This window comes from Schistocerca piceifrons, chromosome 5 (genome assembly GCF_021461385.2).
Source record: "Schistocerca piceifrons isolate TAMUIC-IGC-003096 chromosome 5, iqSchPice1.1, whole genome shotgun sequence".
Taxonomy (NCBI): domain Eukaryota; kingdom Metazoa; phylum Arthropoda; class Insecta; order Orthoptera; family Acrididae; genus Schistocerca; species Schistocerca piceifrons.
Genome location: NC_060142.1, coordinates 673,958,608 through 673,976,416, shown reverse-complemented (window position 1 = coordinate 673,976,416; position 17,809 = coordinate 673,958,608).

Below are 17,809 nucleotides of genomic sequence, written 5' to 3'. Positions count from 1 at the left end.
CCTTCTTCCCAGAGTAGCCCCCATTGTTATTAATAGCTCCCCATCTCATTACCATTTGTTTGCCAAGTCGTATCTTAGGAGTCCCTGGTTTGTCAGTTAGAGGTGGGACTCCGTCACCACCTCCAGGGAAGCAGGTTGCTAGCCTTACTTTCCCCGAGTCCGATTGGTTTTACCCCTAACGGCTGAGGGACTAACCGGTGGATTTGGTAGTCTTTGCCGTATGACTCAGGTGACCACGACTCAGAATATGTCCGAGATGCACAACCTTATTCCAAAGTAACTGGTATCCCGACTGTCGGGACCACTTACTTGGCCTCTCATACGTTGCCCATGGTTCATGAACTAGGACATGACTACAGGAACCCACACCATGAACCATCCTCTTGAGGTCTGCATAATTTCCTCTTCCCTTTATGTCGTCTGTCATCTTGTATCTCCTTCTTCCTCTCAGTCTTCTCCCACAAAACAGTCCATCCAAAGCATCTGCTATGAAGCACTCCCTCCTCAATGAATGTCCCAACCAGTTCTTTATCCTTTCGCTTACAACCTTCAGCAGACATCTTCTCTCACCAACCCTTTCCAATACTCTTTCATTACTCACTCTTTCCATCCAGCTTTTTCTCTCCATTCTCCTCCACATTCACATCTCAAATGCTTCTAACCCTTTTTCATCCTCTCGTCTCAGTGTCCATGTTTCTGCCCCATATAGTGCCACACTCCAGACAAAACATTTGCCATGCTTTTTCCTTAGTCCTTTATCTAATTTGCCGCATAAGAGTCTCCTCTTTCTGTTGAATGCCTCCTTAGCTATGGCAATTCGAGTTTTCACCTGCTGGTTTGAATCATCCTAAATGAATAGATTGAAAGAGCTGTAATGGATAATTCACAAAATGTTGGAAGGGTAGAAAAATTTACTGACAGGGGGAAACCAGAAAGTGAGTCTTACAGGGTTCAATTTTGGATCCACATCTAGTGCCTATATATGTAATAACCTTCCAAGATGCCACACGAAGCGGGTGTAAAAATGAATGTACGCAACGGAAAATACTGAACGCGAAAATGAAGATTTTGCCCTGTCTGACAACCCCATGAAGCAGATCTTAGGATCTCTTAATGGTGAAGTTAATTCCTCCTTGTTGCTCTTTAACATATAAATTACATAAATGAATGATTAAGGGAACTAGTAACTACAAAATGATAAATATTGATTCTGCTTATGCATTTATTCTAGATTAAAACCTCTTTTATATATTACAAATGTTTATATATCGATGCCCAATGGACTTAAAGAGATAGGCGGCCGCGGTAGCCGTGCGGTACTGGCGCTGCAGTCCGGTACCGCGGGACTGCTACGGTCGCAGGTTCGAATCCTGACTCGGGCATGGGTGTGTGTGGTGTCCTTAGGTTAGTTAGGTTTAAGTAGTTCTGAGTTGTAGGGGACTTATGACCTAAGATGTTGAGTCCCATAGCGCTCAGAGCCATTTGAACTATTTGAACTTAAAGAGATACTAATGAATTTCGTAACTAATATTACTGATCCACTGCCCAAATCTGCCCCTTTTTATGGCTACGGGATCTAGCATAAGTAACAAGAGACGACTGACATCATTTGTGTACCAAGCACTAGAAGACACTACTTTCAAACATTTTCTACAGTGGTGTGCAAACTTACATGATCACAGCTGTTTAGTTTTATAGCCCTAATAATCCAAAGCAATTAGCAATATCACCATATGTACTGCGTCCGGTGCATCGGAATGATGGTTCTCGTACATGTCTGCGACGGTGGAAGAACTCCAGCCATAAAATAAAAAAACTCTTTCAAACACTAGGAAGGCAGACGACAGTCCTCTGACTAGTATCATCTAATACCGTCTCCTCCTCTCTTCTCCTCCTCTCTGTGTTCTACAGACAAGAAGCACGAACTCCCAGCCACAAGTACGGAATTCAGATAACGTCTCAACGTGATTATAGAGACAGAAGGAGCGCACTCAATCACTGAACGCTGCGTAATCTACGACGACTCCCTACCTGGAGGTGAAGTACAGAATCGTATAAGATCGCAACAGTGCAGTGTCTAACCGTTCTCACAATAAATCTCCTGAGAGCAAAGGCAGCAAGTCCGTCAATACCAACAAAATCTGATACTGAGCGACCGTCAAACACGGGCACTCAAAACAGAAAACCCCTTTCTCTCCACCGCTGGCTTCCCAGCAAACCTCGGCTCCCGTTTCCATTCTCGAAATCACGGAATATTCTCCCTCTCTACAGATTCTTCTTGACGGCGACCAACCATATTTTAGTCTTTTGTTGTCCAGCGTGGAAAGTTTGTGAGGAAATACCTATCCCCGTTAATTAGGAATGCATACAATGGTACGCTTCTCACAGTAAAAATCCTTAGAAAAAACCCAGCCTGCGTGATTTCCGAGGTAACGCTTCCTTCTTCCTCTCTGCTGTGTCCAAAACTTTCAGAGTTTCCGAAGTATTATCCGATTATCCTTCCGGCCCTGCTACAAAACTCGCTGGCCGCCGCTGTATTGCTCTTCAGCGCTCAGGTCCCCCGACTGTCCGTCTTGGGCTACTTCCTGTTTTTAGCTGAATCAACAGGGCCTGAGTTATGCCTGCCACTTCATTTCCACTGGCGTTCCAAACTCTGCTAGTACAGGCAATCATTCATAACGCCGTTTTGGTAATAAAGACAATCCATCACCTTTCATGCGTTAACAGCTATTTACAAGGTGTACGTGACAATGTCAGTCTTCTTTAAATATTCAAATCTGCACAACACACATCTTAGTGGGATGTAGTTGAAGTCGAGTCCTCAAGACAGTCCATGTTTTCTGTAGAAATATATATGATGTCTGGGATCTGAAGGAAACCACGTAGTGTGAATAAGTCTCTATCAAGCAGTAACATCCTCTGTTAATACCGGAATTATACAGGGTGTTACAAAATGGTACGGCCAAACTTTCAGGAAACATTCCTCACACACAAATAAAGAAAAGATGTTATGCGGACATGTGTCCGCAAACGCTTACTTTCCATGTTAGAGCACATTTTATTACTTCTCTTCAAATCACATTAATCATGGAATGGAAACACACCGCAACAGAACGTACCAACGTGACTTCAAACACTTTGTTACAGGAAATGTTCAAAATGTCCTCCGTTAGCGAGGATACATGCATCCACCCTCCGTCGCATGGAATCCCTGATGCGCTGATGCAGCCCTGGAGAATGGCGTATTGTATCACAGCCGTCCACAATACGAGCACGAAGAGCCTCTACGTTTGGTACCGGGGTTGCGTAGACAAGAGCTTTCAAATGCCCCTATAAATGAAAGCCAAGAGGGTTGAGGTCAGGAGAGCGTGGAGGCCATGGAATTGGTCCGCCTCTACCAATCCATCGGTCACCGAATCTGTTGTTGAGAAGTGTACGAACACTTCGACAGAAATATGCGGGAGCTCCATCGTGCATGAACCACATGTTGTGTCGTACTTGTAAAGGCACATGTTCTAGCAGCACAGGTAGAGTATCCCGTATGAAATCATGATAACGTGCTCCATTGAGCGTAGGTGGAAGAACATGGGGCCCAATCGAGACATCACCAACAATGCCTGCCCAAACGCTCACAGAAAATCTGTGTTGATGAGGTGATTGCACAATTGCGTGCAGATTCTCGTCAGCCCACACATGTTGACTGTGAAAATTTACAATTTGATCACGTTGGAATGAAGCCTCATCCGTAAAGAGAACATTTGCACTGAAATGAGGATTGACACATTGTTGGATGAACCATTCGCAGAAGTGTACCCGTGGAGGCCAATCAGCTGCTGATAGTGCCTGCACACGCTGTACGTGGTACGGAAACAATTGGTTCTCCCGTAGCACTCTCCATACAGTGACGTGGTCAACGTTACCTTGTACAGCAGCAACTTCTCTGACGCTGACATTAGGGTTATCGTCAACTGCACGAAGAATTGCCACGTCCACTGCAGGTGTCCTCGTCGTTCTAAGTCTTCCCCAGTCGCGAGTCATAGGCTGGAATGTTCCGTGTTCCATAAGACGCCGATCAATTGCTTCGAACGTCTTCCACCTTCGTTCTGGAAATCTGTCTCGATACAAGCGTACCGCGCCACGGTTATTGCCCCGTGCTAATCCTTCATCAAATGGGCATCTGCCAACTCCGCATTTGTAAACATTGCACTGACTGCAAAACCACGTTCGTGATGAACACTAACTTGTTGATGCTACGTACTGATGTGCTTGATGCTACTACTGTAGAGCAATGAGTCGCATGTCAACACAAGCACCGAAGTCAACAGTACCTTCCTTCAATTGGGCCAACTGGCGGTGAATCGAGGAAGTACAGTACATACTGACGAAACTAAAATGAGCTCTAACTTGGAAATTAAGCGTTTCCCGTCACATGTCCATATAACATCTTTTCTTTATTTGTGTGTGAGGAATGTTTCCTGAAAGTTTGGCAGTAACTTTTTGTAACACCCTGTATTTTACTTCTGAATAGTGGCAAAAAATTGCGGAAGTTGTGTTCCGTTATGAGCAGATGGATGGCGGCTAAACAACTGAAAAGGGCTTCCTACACACACACACACACACACACACACACACACACACTACCGTAAACTGTCACAATATTCGATGCCGACTTGCTCCAGTGAGTTACAATTAGTTGTTTATTCTTTCTTGGCTTGAACCAGAGCGGTAACGGCTGAAGGATAGGGCGGTACAGCCTCCTGCAGACTGCGACCCCTGCTCTCCGGATTGGCAGGTCGTGACGAAACGAGATCTGGAACGCGAACAATAGCCCGCCGGCGTGATCGGTTCCGAGGCACGAGGCACGAGGCACGACGCCGATGGCGTCATAGCGGCGGGCAGCCGGGCAGCCGGGCAGCCGGGCAGCCCGGAATGGGCGGCGCTCTCTCTATCGGCCGAGGCCATCGCACGTCCGTCCATCCGGCGCTCTCTCAGAGCGGGCGCGCGTGCAGTCATCATCATCGATGATCGGCAACTCTGAATTTACTCACACTTCTGCCAGGCCGGTCTTAGAGTACAGCCTGTTATCACTTTCTTCGCTTCTCGCTATGTTTCTACCTCACAACCTAGCAGACACAAAAGAGCGAGTTGTTCTCAAAAAATGGTTCAAATGGCTCTGAGCACTATGGGACTTAACATCTGAGCTAATCAGTCCCCTAGATGCAGAACTACTTTAACCTAACTAACCTAAGGACATCACACACATCCATAAACGCTCTCCCAATCACACACAACACAACGATGGCAATCTACGCGGATGACACAGCCATCCGCGCGCAAGATTGGAAACCATCAAACATTACGTCACGCTTACAGACTGCACTCTGAGTGGCTGAGCCTTGCATGGAGAAATGGCGTGTTAGAGTAAACGTCGACAAGTGCGAAGCCGTTCTGTTCACTAAAAGACCGAAGCAACTGCGCAAACACCGCTACTGCAGACCAATAACTCTACATGCACGCCCAATACGTTTCCGCGAGAAAGTCAAATACGTCGGTGTCTGGCTGCACCGGAAATTACTCTGGGGGGACCACATACAACACATGACCAACCGAGCAAGCGCGACGCTCAAACAGCTCTACCCTATGCTCAACAGGCGTAGCACACTGAACAGAAGGGTGTCCGGGTCCATGTACATGACACTTATTCGACCCCTGATGACGTACGCAGCTTCTGTCTTGGGATACGCTACGCCCACATTTCTGCGCCGTCTGCAGCCCATACAAAACAAAGTACTCAAAATCATAAGCAGTGCTCCACGATACACACGCATCGCGGACCTTCACCGGGAATACCGACTTGAGACTCTCACGGAAGTAATCCACAAACTCACCACAAGACTATACAGAAACTCCAGACATTCGCAGAACCCTTTTATTCTGAATCTGGGGAACTACGCCGGCAGGAGTGGCTGTGCGGTTCTAGGCGCGACAGTCTGGAACCGCGAGACCGCTACGGTCGCAGGTTCGAATCCTGCCTCTGGCATGGATGTGTGTGATGTCCTTAGGTTAGTTTGGTTTAAGTAGTTCTCAGTTCTAGGGGACTGATGACCTCTGAAATTGAGTCCCATAGTGCTCAGAGCCATTTGAACCATTTTTTTGGGGAACTACGACCACAACCATAGATGGAAACATAAAAGACCAAAAGACATACTTGTAAGGACCTAACATCTGTGGCCAAGTACACGCAAACACAACGGTACAGGTGAGCCCCTGTTAATCGGACGCCATTACTGGATATCCAGCTGGAACACACTTGGCGAATAACTGGCACCACGCAGGGAAGCCGTACCGTACACTACATGCAGACAAGCTCCACACACCCCCCACACAGTGAGATGATCTGTGACCGATCTCCCACTACTATGTAACGATCCTGATTGTTCCAGGAATGCAGCAGCTGCAGCACACTTGGATGCATCGCCATCGCTAGCCACGGTAATGATGCATGATACCCATACTAACAAACCCAACCTTGCAAGAACCATCGCAGCTAGTAAGCCACTACTGCACTTACTACCCAACCTACTGTCGCAGAGGTTTTTTTCCCCACTGCACGAGCCTTGGCACTTTTTTCTCTCTGCTCTTCAAATTGCTACCGTTACTTCCACTATCTATCACCTGATGGACCGCGTTAATGCGTAGTCTTACCCAGACGCACGGATAACATCACAGCCCTGCATCCTGTGATCCACTTACTAGACAACTAACATGTTGACGGAGGTGACAGTAGAACTTTTGGTCTGGTCACCACGTTGGTGCGGGCGTGGAGGGGCCCCATCTCAAGAGGCGTACCGCAAGGGAGAGTTATAGGACTATTACAGTTCTGCAGTGAAAGGTCCCGAGTTCGAATCTCGGTCCAGCACACAGTTTTAATCTGCCAGGAAGTTTCATATCAGCGCATACTCCACTTCAGAGAGAAAATCTCGTTCAGGACTATTACTTTTCAGAATTTACAGGGTTTAAAATATGGAAACACCGTGAGAAATGAATACTTGAACACAAATGCAGATCCTCTCCAAGCCTGTAGATTGCCCTGTGGTATCTGACCACGAGCGGCAGCTGTGCATTTCGAAAGTGGCCAAATTGCTGGTGCTCATATGGTGGACGTTTCCGTATCCAAGGCAGCCGAAGTGTTTGGTGGTCCAAGAGCAACCGTATCGAAAATTTATACCGCATACAGAGAAAGCGGAAAAACATCATCCGACAAATCACAAGGCGGATTAAAGTGCGTACCGAGTGATCGTGATGGACGGTCATTGAAGAGAATACTGGTGACAAACAGGAGGATGACAACTGCGAAAGTCACTCCAGAACTGAATGTCACACTCTCTAACCCGATCACCACCACAACAACACGAGCGGAGCTACATAAGTAGGCAACTGCAGGGAGAGTTGGAAGTCTAGACCCATTCGTCAGTGATGCAAATGTCCTTAACAGGAAAACGTAGTGGCAAAGCTATCGAACAAGTTATTTCGTCGGATGAGTCTCATTGCACACTGTTTCCAACTTGTGGTAGAGTTCACGTCCCATTTTCAGCTCAATGGTGAATTTTATTAGCAGACTGATGGCGTTGCTATGGGGAGTCCCCTCTCCCCTCTGGTAGCTAATTTATTCGTGGAAGACTTCAAGGACAAGGTACTAGACTCAGAAAGCTTTAAACCAATGTTCTTCTGGAGGTACGTGCACGACACATTTGTGGGGTGGCCGCACGGGATGGATGAATTACATCGCTTTCTTGAGCATCTGAATTCTGTCCATGCTATAAAATTTACTATGGAAATAGTAAAAAGAAGGCCAACTCTCCTTTTTGGTTGTTGTCGTTCGTCGCAAAGCTGACGGCAAAATGGTTCAAATGGCTCTGAGCACTATGGGACTTAACATCTGAGGTCATCAGTCCCTTTGACTTAGAACTACTTAAACCTAGCTAACCTAAGGGCATCACACACATCCATGCCCGAGGCAGGATTCGAACCTGCGACCTTAGCAGCAGCGCGGTTCCGGACTGAAGCACCTAGAACCGGTCGGCCACAGCGGCCGGCTGCCGTAAAGTTGACGGCACATTAGGCCATGCCGTACATCGTAAACCAACACATACGAATCTATATCTACATGCGAGTACCTGCCATCACAGACCATAGGTGTCTTTAAGACCTTAGCGCATGGGGCACACTGTATATTCGATAAAGATAATTTGCAAGAAGAGCTCACATACCTCAAGAGCATTTTAAAGCGAATGATTTTTCCCCGCAACAAATTCGTAGAGCATTCAGTGTAAAACATAGAATGCAGGTATGTCATGGGGAAGAAGATAGTAATACCTTCAGATGAAGTGCGTTTTTTCCCTATGTGTGTGCTCTTTCCTCGAAGATACGCCGTATTCTTGAGAAACACTGTGTTAAGGTGATCTTCCGGCTCCCACGAAGATTGCAGCTTTACTCGGCTCTGTAAAGGACGATTTATTGCTTCATAAAGCGGGTGTGTATTAGATTCTTTGCCGAAGTTGTGAGAAGTCATACATAGGTCGAACAACACGCACCGTTCATGAGAGATGTGTGTGGAGCATCGAAGATACACACGATTATCATAGCCAGAAAAGTCATCTGTGGACGAACGTTATATTGATACGGGGCATTCCTTGAGCTACAGTGATGTGAAGATTTTAACATTAACCTATTTCTTTTGGGATTCTGTCTTCAAGGAAGCTATACGGATTAGATTAGCTAATAATTTAATAAATAGAGATAATAGCTTTAACTTGGACAAACCATGGAATCTGGCTCTTGGGGTAATTAAACTGCAGAGAAGTCGTCATGGTGGCACCGCCGCCGAACATACATCGATAAGCGAATCAAATGTCTGTACGTCTTCGCCGCAGGCGGTGCATGTGTAAGCGTATTTCTTTGCCGCCTACCAGCGTCTGTGACCCGAATGCGCAGTAAAGCCGCGGTGGAGCATACACTCCTGGAAATGGAAAAAATAACACATTGACACCGGTGTGTCAGACCCACCATACTTGCTCCGGACAATGCGAGAGGGCTGTACAAGCAATGATCACACGCACGGCACAGCGGACACACCAGGAACCGCGGTGTTGGCCGTCGAATGGCGCTAGCTGCGCAGCATTTGTGCACCGCCGCCGTCAGTGTCAGCCAGTTTGCCGTGGCATACGGAGCTCCATCGCAGTCTTTAACACTGGTAGCATGCCGCGACAGCGTGGACGTGAACCGTATGTGCAGTTGACGGACTTTGAGCGAGGGCGTATAGTGGGCATGCGGGAGGCCGGGTGGACGTACCGCCGAATTGCTCAACACGTGGGGCGTGAGGTCTCCACAGTACATCGATGTTGTCGCCAGTGTTCGGCAGAAGGTGCACGTGCCCGTCGACCTGGGACCGGACCGCAGCGCCGCACGGATGCACTCCAAGACCGTAGGATCCTACGCAGTGCCGTAGGGGACCGCACCGCCACTTCCCAGCAAATTAGGGACACTGTTGCTCCTGGGGTATCGGCGAGGATCATTCGCAACCGTCTCCATGAAGCTGGGCTACGGTCCCGCACACCGTTAGGCCGTCTTTCGCTCACGCCCCAACATCGTGCTGCCCGCCTCCAGTCGTGTCGCGACAGGCGTGAATGGAGGGACGAATGGAGACGTGTCGTCTTCAGCGATGAGAATCGCTTCTGCCTTGGTGCCAATGATGGTCGTATGCGTGTTTGGCGCCGTGCAGTGAGCGCCACAATCAGGACTGCATACGACCGAGGAACACAGGGCCAACACCCGGCATCATGGTGTGGGGAGCGATCTCCTACACTGGCCGTACACCACTGCTGATCGTCGAGGGGACACTGAATAGTGCACGGTACATCCAAACCGTCATCGAACCCATCGTTCTACCATTCCTAGACCGGCAAGGGAACTTGCTGTTCCAACAGGACAATGCACGTCCGCATGTATCCCGTGCCACCCAACGTGCTCTAGAAGGTGTAAGTCAACTACCCTGGCCAGCAAGATCTCCGGATCTGTCCCCCATTGAGCATGTTTGGGACTGGATGAAGCGTCGTCTCACGCGGTCTGCACGTCCAGCACGAACGCTGGTCCAACTGAGGCGCCAGGTGGAAATGGCATGGCAAGCCGTTCCACAGGACTACATCCAGCATCTCTACGATCGTCTCCATGGGAGAATAGCAGCCTGCATTGCTGCGAAAGGTGGATATACACTGTACTAGTGCCGACATTGTGCATGCTCTGTTGCCTGTGTCTATGTGCCTGTGGTTCTGTCAGTGTGATCATGTGATGTATCTGACCCCAGGAATGTGTCAATAAAGTTTCCCCTTCCTGGGACAATGAATTCACGGTGTTCTTATTTCAATTTCCAGGAGTGTATAAGGCCGCGCTTGGCACTTTGTCGCTCGGCTGAAGAGCAGGGCTTATGCTGCTGCCAGCCTGCCCCTGATGGGGATCGGAAATTACAATAAAGGAAAAAAAAAAAAACCTTGTCGTCAGTCTTGTGACTCATTCTGACGATGGCTGGGCGATACGCGGCCGAAATATTAGAGGAAGAAATTTTATTTGCGCGGCTGCATCCCCGAAATTTAATGGACTGTGACAATAGGCCCCTAGATTACTCGGCAAGGGCGCATTACTGCCGAGAATTGTGTGACCAATTTGGGCGATCAGGTCAATCCCATGGTGCAATTTGTGTTCCCCTGAGGTGGTAGGTTCGCTGCTCACACAGCTCGAATCCTTTATGGCTGTTGTCGTGAGCACGAGGGTGTCTTATCTCCGCTAGCCGTCACAGCCAACAGATCTCAGTATTATTGGGCGTTCGTGGTCTACATCGGAGAGAAGGTCGCGTGAACGCTACCCACCTCCATCACCGTCACTCGTCACTCGTTTATAAGACGAATGGCACAAGATTCCTTTGTAAAGCATATATGACCTGGATTTATACATTTCAAGACGCCTGGAACAATCGCTGGAAGCGGTCACATCCGTAAAATATCCATAAATGCGCTTACAGAGCGATTTCGAATGGAGTGATCGCATGAGACAAGTAACAGGTAAGGTAAGTACCTTACTGAGATTCACAGGAAGAATACTCTAGAGGTGTAGTGCAGCCACACAAGAGATAGCTTACGAAACCCTGGTTTGACCAGTACTTTACTATTATGGTCTCTCAGATTTTCTCGGCGCGATTGATTAATAGTGTGCTTCCGGAGGTTCTGAAGATCTTGTACGCTCCACTCTCCGACCCTCTATACAAACTCCTCTCCTTCCATCAAAACTTTCACTAATAATTTCCTCCAGATATATATTGAACAGTGTTGGTGATAAACAACTACCTTGTCTTACACCTCTTCCCAGTTTAATTTCTTCACTCATCACAGCTCCTATTCTTAAGATTTGCAGACTACATCGTTGTGATGGCAGGGAGTGCAAGAGAGATGGAACAAAATGCCGTATAAAAATAGGGTGAGAGGAAATAGAGCAAGTGAGTAACTTCAAATACTTGGGATATGTAATAATGAATGATATGTATTACTCAACAGAAATTAGAAAAAGAATTGCAATGGCAAAAGAAGGATTCAAGAGGAAACAGAAATTAGTTTGTGGACCACTAAACAAAGATCTGAGGAAAAGACTTACCAAATGTTACATGTGGAGTTTGGCACTATATGGTGCGGAGACCTGGACATTGAGGTAGTTGAAAGAAAATTGGAGGCACTAGAGATGTGGATATGGAGAAGAATGGAAAAAGTGAAATGGGAAGACCGAGTAAGGAATGAAGAAGTATTAAGAAGAGTTGGAGAACAAAGAAACATGCTGCAAGTAATGAGAAAGAGAAAACGGAACTGGATTGGACATTGTTTGAGGAGGGACTGTTTATCGAAGGAAGGAATAGAAGGAATGGTGCACGAAAGAGGGGGAAGAGGAAAAAGAAGATATCAAATGCTGGACAATATCAAAGGAGACAAATATTCAGAAATGGAAAGACTGGCTAGGGACAGACAAAAGTGGAAGTGGCTTTACCCATAACAAGACCTACCGAAAGGCACAATGCCAGAGGTTCTGCCGTGTTATTGTTTCCATTTTATCCATAATGGCTGGTTTCAACAATCGACCCAGCCGCCTTCTTCGTGTGCTCCGAGTGCACACAAGCACAAAACTTGCAGCTTCATATAGGATTGATAAAGAAAACATAAAAGATCCAGTGAAGATGGATTTAGAAAGTGCGAAAGCGTCATAGAGAAGCTTAGCCAACTCCAGTGGCAGACCCTGACCGAAAGGCATTCTGCTTCGCAGTGTGCGCTACTGTTAAAATTCCGAGAGCATACGTTCCTGGTAGAGTCAACTAATATTTTGCTTACTCTTACGTATACCTGGAGAAAAGGTCACGAACGTAAAACTGGAGAGATTCGTGCTAACACAGAGGATTACTAATAATTGTTCTTCTTGCGGATAATTGGCCACTGAAACAGGAGAGTGGGGAAGGGGCAATGGTACACAAAGTGCCCTCCGCCACACTCTGTACGGTGACTTGCGCAGTATAGATGGAGGTAGAGATGTAGCGCAACGTGTATACCGTTCTAGTGCTTGCGTATTAATGCTGTTATCACCAGCGGGTTAAGTGTGACCACTTGCAACGTTCTTTCTGCTGCACACCTGTGAGAGTACTTCATACCATTGTACAGTATTTGAACATTTAAGCAGCGCAACGGAGCTTGTAATTCGATTTGATGAGTCGTCGGCGCGTCTGGGCTTTGTCGCCAGCACCACAATGGTGGTCGGGATTCATATTCGTAGCAATGCAATGCTGTATCGGAATATAAGTCGCGTTATGAGGAACATCGTAATTCTTCCGATAATGTTATACGTTTTCTTGCAAGGTGGACTGAATGCTGTGAATTATCGGATGGAAGTATTTTCATAGTAGTATACTGTATACACCAATAAGTGAAAAGTGCTGGACTTCCATTACACGCGATCATGAATTATTATCGAGATATTTGTGACGGCCTCACACAGAAACTTCAGTAACAGTACTGGACTGTACTGTGCCTCTTGTGTACAAAAGTATTAATTGACGGTGTGACGCCAGTATTCAAAAGAGTTATTGTGGTAGTAGGTCACGGAATACTCTGAATTCACTGTTCCAACAATGAATTATCAAGAATTAGTTCTGGCCACAAACTTGTTTCTAACTGTTTTCAAACGTACGTTGGTACTGATTATTTAATTGAAGGATTTTGTGAATAAACGCAAGTGCATTTCTGAGTTTGCGGTGTACAGGCTGAACATAAAGTCCTTCCCTGATTACAAGAAAAAGTATTTCGAAGATGGCCGTTGTGTCCGAGTGGTTCTAGGCACTTCTGTCCGGAACCGCGCTGCTGCTACGGTCGCAGGTTCGAATGCTGCCTCGGGCGTGGATGTGTGTGATGTCCTTAGGTTAGTTAGGTTTAAGTAGATCTAAGTCTAGGGGACTGATGACCTCAGAAGTTAAGTCACATAGTGCTTACAGCCATTTCTAAGGAACTATCCTCGACTTCACTCTACAGTTTCTTGTGGAAGTATTTTCACATGTGCTCTGTTTGTTGCCTGTAGAATTTGTGGTGTCATCGCCAGACACCACACTTGCTAGGTGGTAGCCTTTAAATCGGCCGCGGACCATTAGTATACGTCGGACCCGCGTGTCGCCACTATCAGTGATTGCAGACCGAGCGCCGCCACACGGCAGGTCTAGAGACACTCGCCCCAGTTGTTCAACCGACTCTGCTAGCAATGGTTCACTGACAAAATGCGCTCTCATTTGCCGAGACGATAGTTAGCATAGCCTTCAGCTACGAAATTTGCTATGACCTAGCAAGGCGCCATTCCAGTTACTATTGCTACTGTAAAACATGTACCGTAAAGAGCGACGTTCACCATTTATGGATTAAAGCTAAGTATTCCACCAGCTACGTCAGTTTTTTCTAAGTCTAATTTCCTTGTCCTGTTCCAGACCTCACGCCAACCTGCGTGAGCTAAAACACGTGCCTTTCGGCTTTCTCTAGCAGTACTGGGTTGGCTCTCTTGCCAACCCACAACATTTGGCGACGAGGTGAATTCGCGTTCGTATCGATAATGCCCTGATTTACTTGTGTAATGGCTTCGCCACAATCTCCAGATGTACTGTCCGAATTTTATCGCTTACAGAATCAGCAGACGCAGGCCTTACTGGATGCCCTTGGACAGCTCGTCCAGGGTCAACGTGCACTGCAAAACGATGCGGCAGCCGCCGCTCCACCGCTAACGCTGCCACACCATGCAGTTGCACCAACTTTTCGTCCTTTTGATGCTGCACTGGAAAGCTGGATGGAGTGGTCACGCCAATTTGGATTCCATCTCACGGCCTACAGAATTCAAGGTAATGAGCGGCAGCCTTTTCTCCTTTCCTCCGTCGGGGTACAAACGTTCCGTGGGATAGTCAAATTATTTCCCCGACGCGACGTCGCAACTCTGTCCTATGACGAAATTTTGTCTGCATTAGATGCATATTTCAAAGAATCAGTCAATGTTGTTGCGAAAAGGTATACCTTCCTTCGTACAAAACGTACGGCAGGTCAGACTAATCGGGAGTGGGTTGCAACCTTGCAAGGCCTTACTAGGGATTGTGCTTTTGAGTGTCAATGTGGACTCCCTTATTCAGATACTATGGTGCGTGATGCAATTGCACAGAACGTTTCTGATGTTCGTATAAGGGAACAGATTTTGAAACTAGTCAATGCCTCCCTTCAACAAGTGATGGACATATTGGATCGGCAGGACACACTTGACTTTGCTCAGGAATCATTTGAAACTTCGCCACCCGTGTGTCAGGTTAACCGGCCCGCCGGACGAGCTGCACGGAACAGTAAACGGTCCTCGCGCCAAAGCCGCCAGGCTCTCAGCCACGTGCACCGTGCCGGCAAGCAAATGCAGTGCTGAAATCATGCCCGCGGTGTGCTACTCGACATTCGCGTGAGAGTTGCCCATCACGCCAAGCTATTTGCTTTTTCTGTAATAAAAAAGGACATGTTCAGAGTGTTTGCCAGAAAAATCTCAGATTAGAAGCTCAAAACCATTCCAGGCCCTTTGCTTCGCGCTGGAATCGGAATCGAACCAAGGATACTCAGGCCCGCGACACTTCACCCATGGAAATTCATATAGTTCATGCCACTCCGCCCAGTGCCACTCTCTCTAACAGTGACTGTGTTCGTCCCACAAATAGTGTGCGTCGACGTCGCAGGAACTCCTGTCAAGTCACAAGTGATTTTGTACCAGTGACAATTCACGTTGCACGAGACAGTCGCTCTTGTCGTCAGCAGGACAATAGACTTTTTGTGGACTTGGACATTAACGGCAAAGTGATACCGTTCCAGCTCGATACCAGGGCTGCAGTTTCACCGATCAATCAAGACACGTACAAACAGCTGGGCACACCTCCGTTGCGTGCCGCAAATGTTAAGCTAACTAGTTATTCCGGTCAGCATATCCCTGTGTTAGGACAGTGCAGTCTTCTTGCAACATACAAGGGACAAACAAAACTTGTGTCATTTTACGTCCTTCGTTCTTCTTCTGCAGTGAACTTGTTTGGTTTCGATTTATTTCAGTTGTTTAACTTGTCTATAGTAAATCAGGTCCTATCAGTGAACCAGACTGTGCCTTCAGACAGTGTTTCTCGCCTATGTGACGAATTTGCAGAAATTTTTGCACCGGGCCTCGGTTGCGCTAAGAACTATAAAGCACATTTGGAACTGAAAGTAAACACGCAACCGAAATTTTTCAGAGCGTGCAATGTTCCCCACGCATTGCGTGATGAGGTCGCAAAAACATTACACGATTTGGAATCACAAGGTGTCATTGAACGTGTGCAGGCTTCTCTCTGGGCATCACCCTTAGCAATTTTGCAAAAACCTTCCGGAAAATTGAGACTTTGTGTGGACTTCAAGGCAACAGTGAATCCACAACTAGTAACTGCAACGTTTCCTTTACCCCACCCGGAAGATCTTTTTGACAAACTGTGCCCGGGTAAATATTTTTCGAAGTTGGACCTAGCAGATGCGTACTTGCAAATACCAGTGGACGAAAAATGCCAGCGCGTTTTGGTGGTTAACACGCATCTTGGTTTGTATCGATTCAAACGACTGCCATTCGGGTGTGCATCCGCCACTGCACTGTTTCAGCAATATCTACAAACTGTTTGTGCGTCGGTCCCTACTGCAGCAAACTATCTGGACGATATTGTGATCTCCGGAAAGACGGAAGAAGAACATTTAGTCAATCTCAGAACATTATTTCAGGTCTTGCGACAAAATGGTCTTCGCCTGCGGAAGGACAAATGTGTGTTTTTTGCTCGTGACTTACCCTACCTGGGACATGTACTCAATGCCCAAGGCATACATCCCAGTCCAGAGCACCTCTGTGCCATACAAGACTTGCCTTCGCCGCAGAATTTGAAGCAGCTACAGAGTGTGCTGGGAAAGATAAATTACTATCATAAATGTATCCCCCATGCCTCTTCCATTTCAGCTCCGCTTCATCGCTTACGCCGTAAAGGTGTTCCGTTCGTCTGGACGACGGAATGCGAACGCGCCTTTCGCCAGTTGAAATCGGCGTTGCTTTCCAATACTTGCCTTACGCCATTCGATCCCCGGAAGCCTCTTTTGTTGATGGTGGATGCATCGGATTTCGGGATCGGTGCTGTGCTTGCGCACAAAGATGGTTCGCACGATCGCCCTATTGCCTTTGCGTCCAAATTGCTGTCGTCTGCGCAAAGAAATTATTCACAGATCGAGAAAGAAGCATTGGCTCTCGTATTTGGTGTTACAAAGTTTCGTGATTTCTTGTATGGTCGTCACTTTACCATCATCACGAACCACAAACCTTTGACATCGCTTTTTCATCCGACCAAGCCTGTACCTCCACGTACAGCGCAGAAATTCATTCGCTGGTCTATTTTCCTCTTGCAGTACTGCTACGATATCTTTTATCTGTCCACTGCTAAGCATGGAAACGCCGATGCGTTGTCCGGTTTGCCTGCTGCTGAGGATAGAGCATTCGATTCCTCCGAACTTGCTTGCATGTTCATTGATTCGGAAACCGATGACGTGCTCGAATCGTTTCCGATTGATTTTCGTCGTGTGGCTACAGCCACAGCTGCCGACCCTGTCCTTGCTACCGTTCTGCGATTTGTTGCTACGCAATGGCCCTTGTCAAAGTCACGGATCGGGGATCCGTTGGTTCGCCGATTTTTTGCTCACAAGGACAGACTTTTTGTACGACGTGGTGTTTTGCTGTTGCGTTCTGATAATGATCAGTCCAGGGTCGTGGTCCCACGTTCGTTACAGTCCTCTGTCTTACAGCTTCTCCACCAAGGACATTGGGGTATAGTGAGAACGAAACAACTTGCTCGTCAGCACTGTGCTTGGTTCGGAATCGATGCCGCGATTACGAATATGTGCTCTTCTTGCATGGTGTGTGCCGAACAACAATCAGCACCACCGTGGAAATTCTTTGCATGGCCAAAAGCCACTTCCCCTTGGCAACGCTTACACATCGATTTTGCTGGTCCATTCTGGAATGCTCGATGGGTGGTTGTGGTAGATTAATTCAGTAATTTTCCTTTTGTCGTCCGGATGTCTTCCACGACGTCATCTGCCACCATCCAAGCGTTATCTGCTATCTTTTGCATTGAAGGTCTTCCACAGACAATTGTTTCCGACAATGGCCCACAATT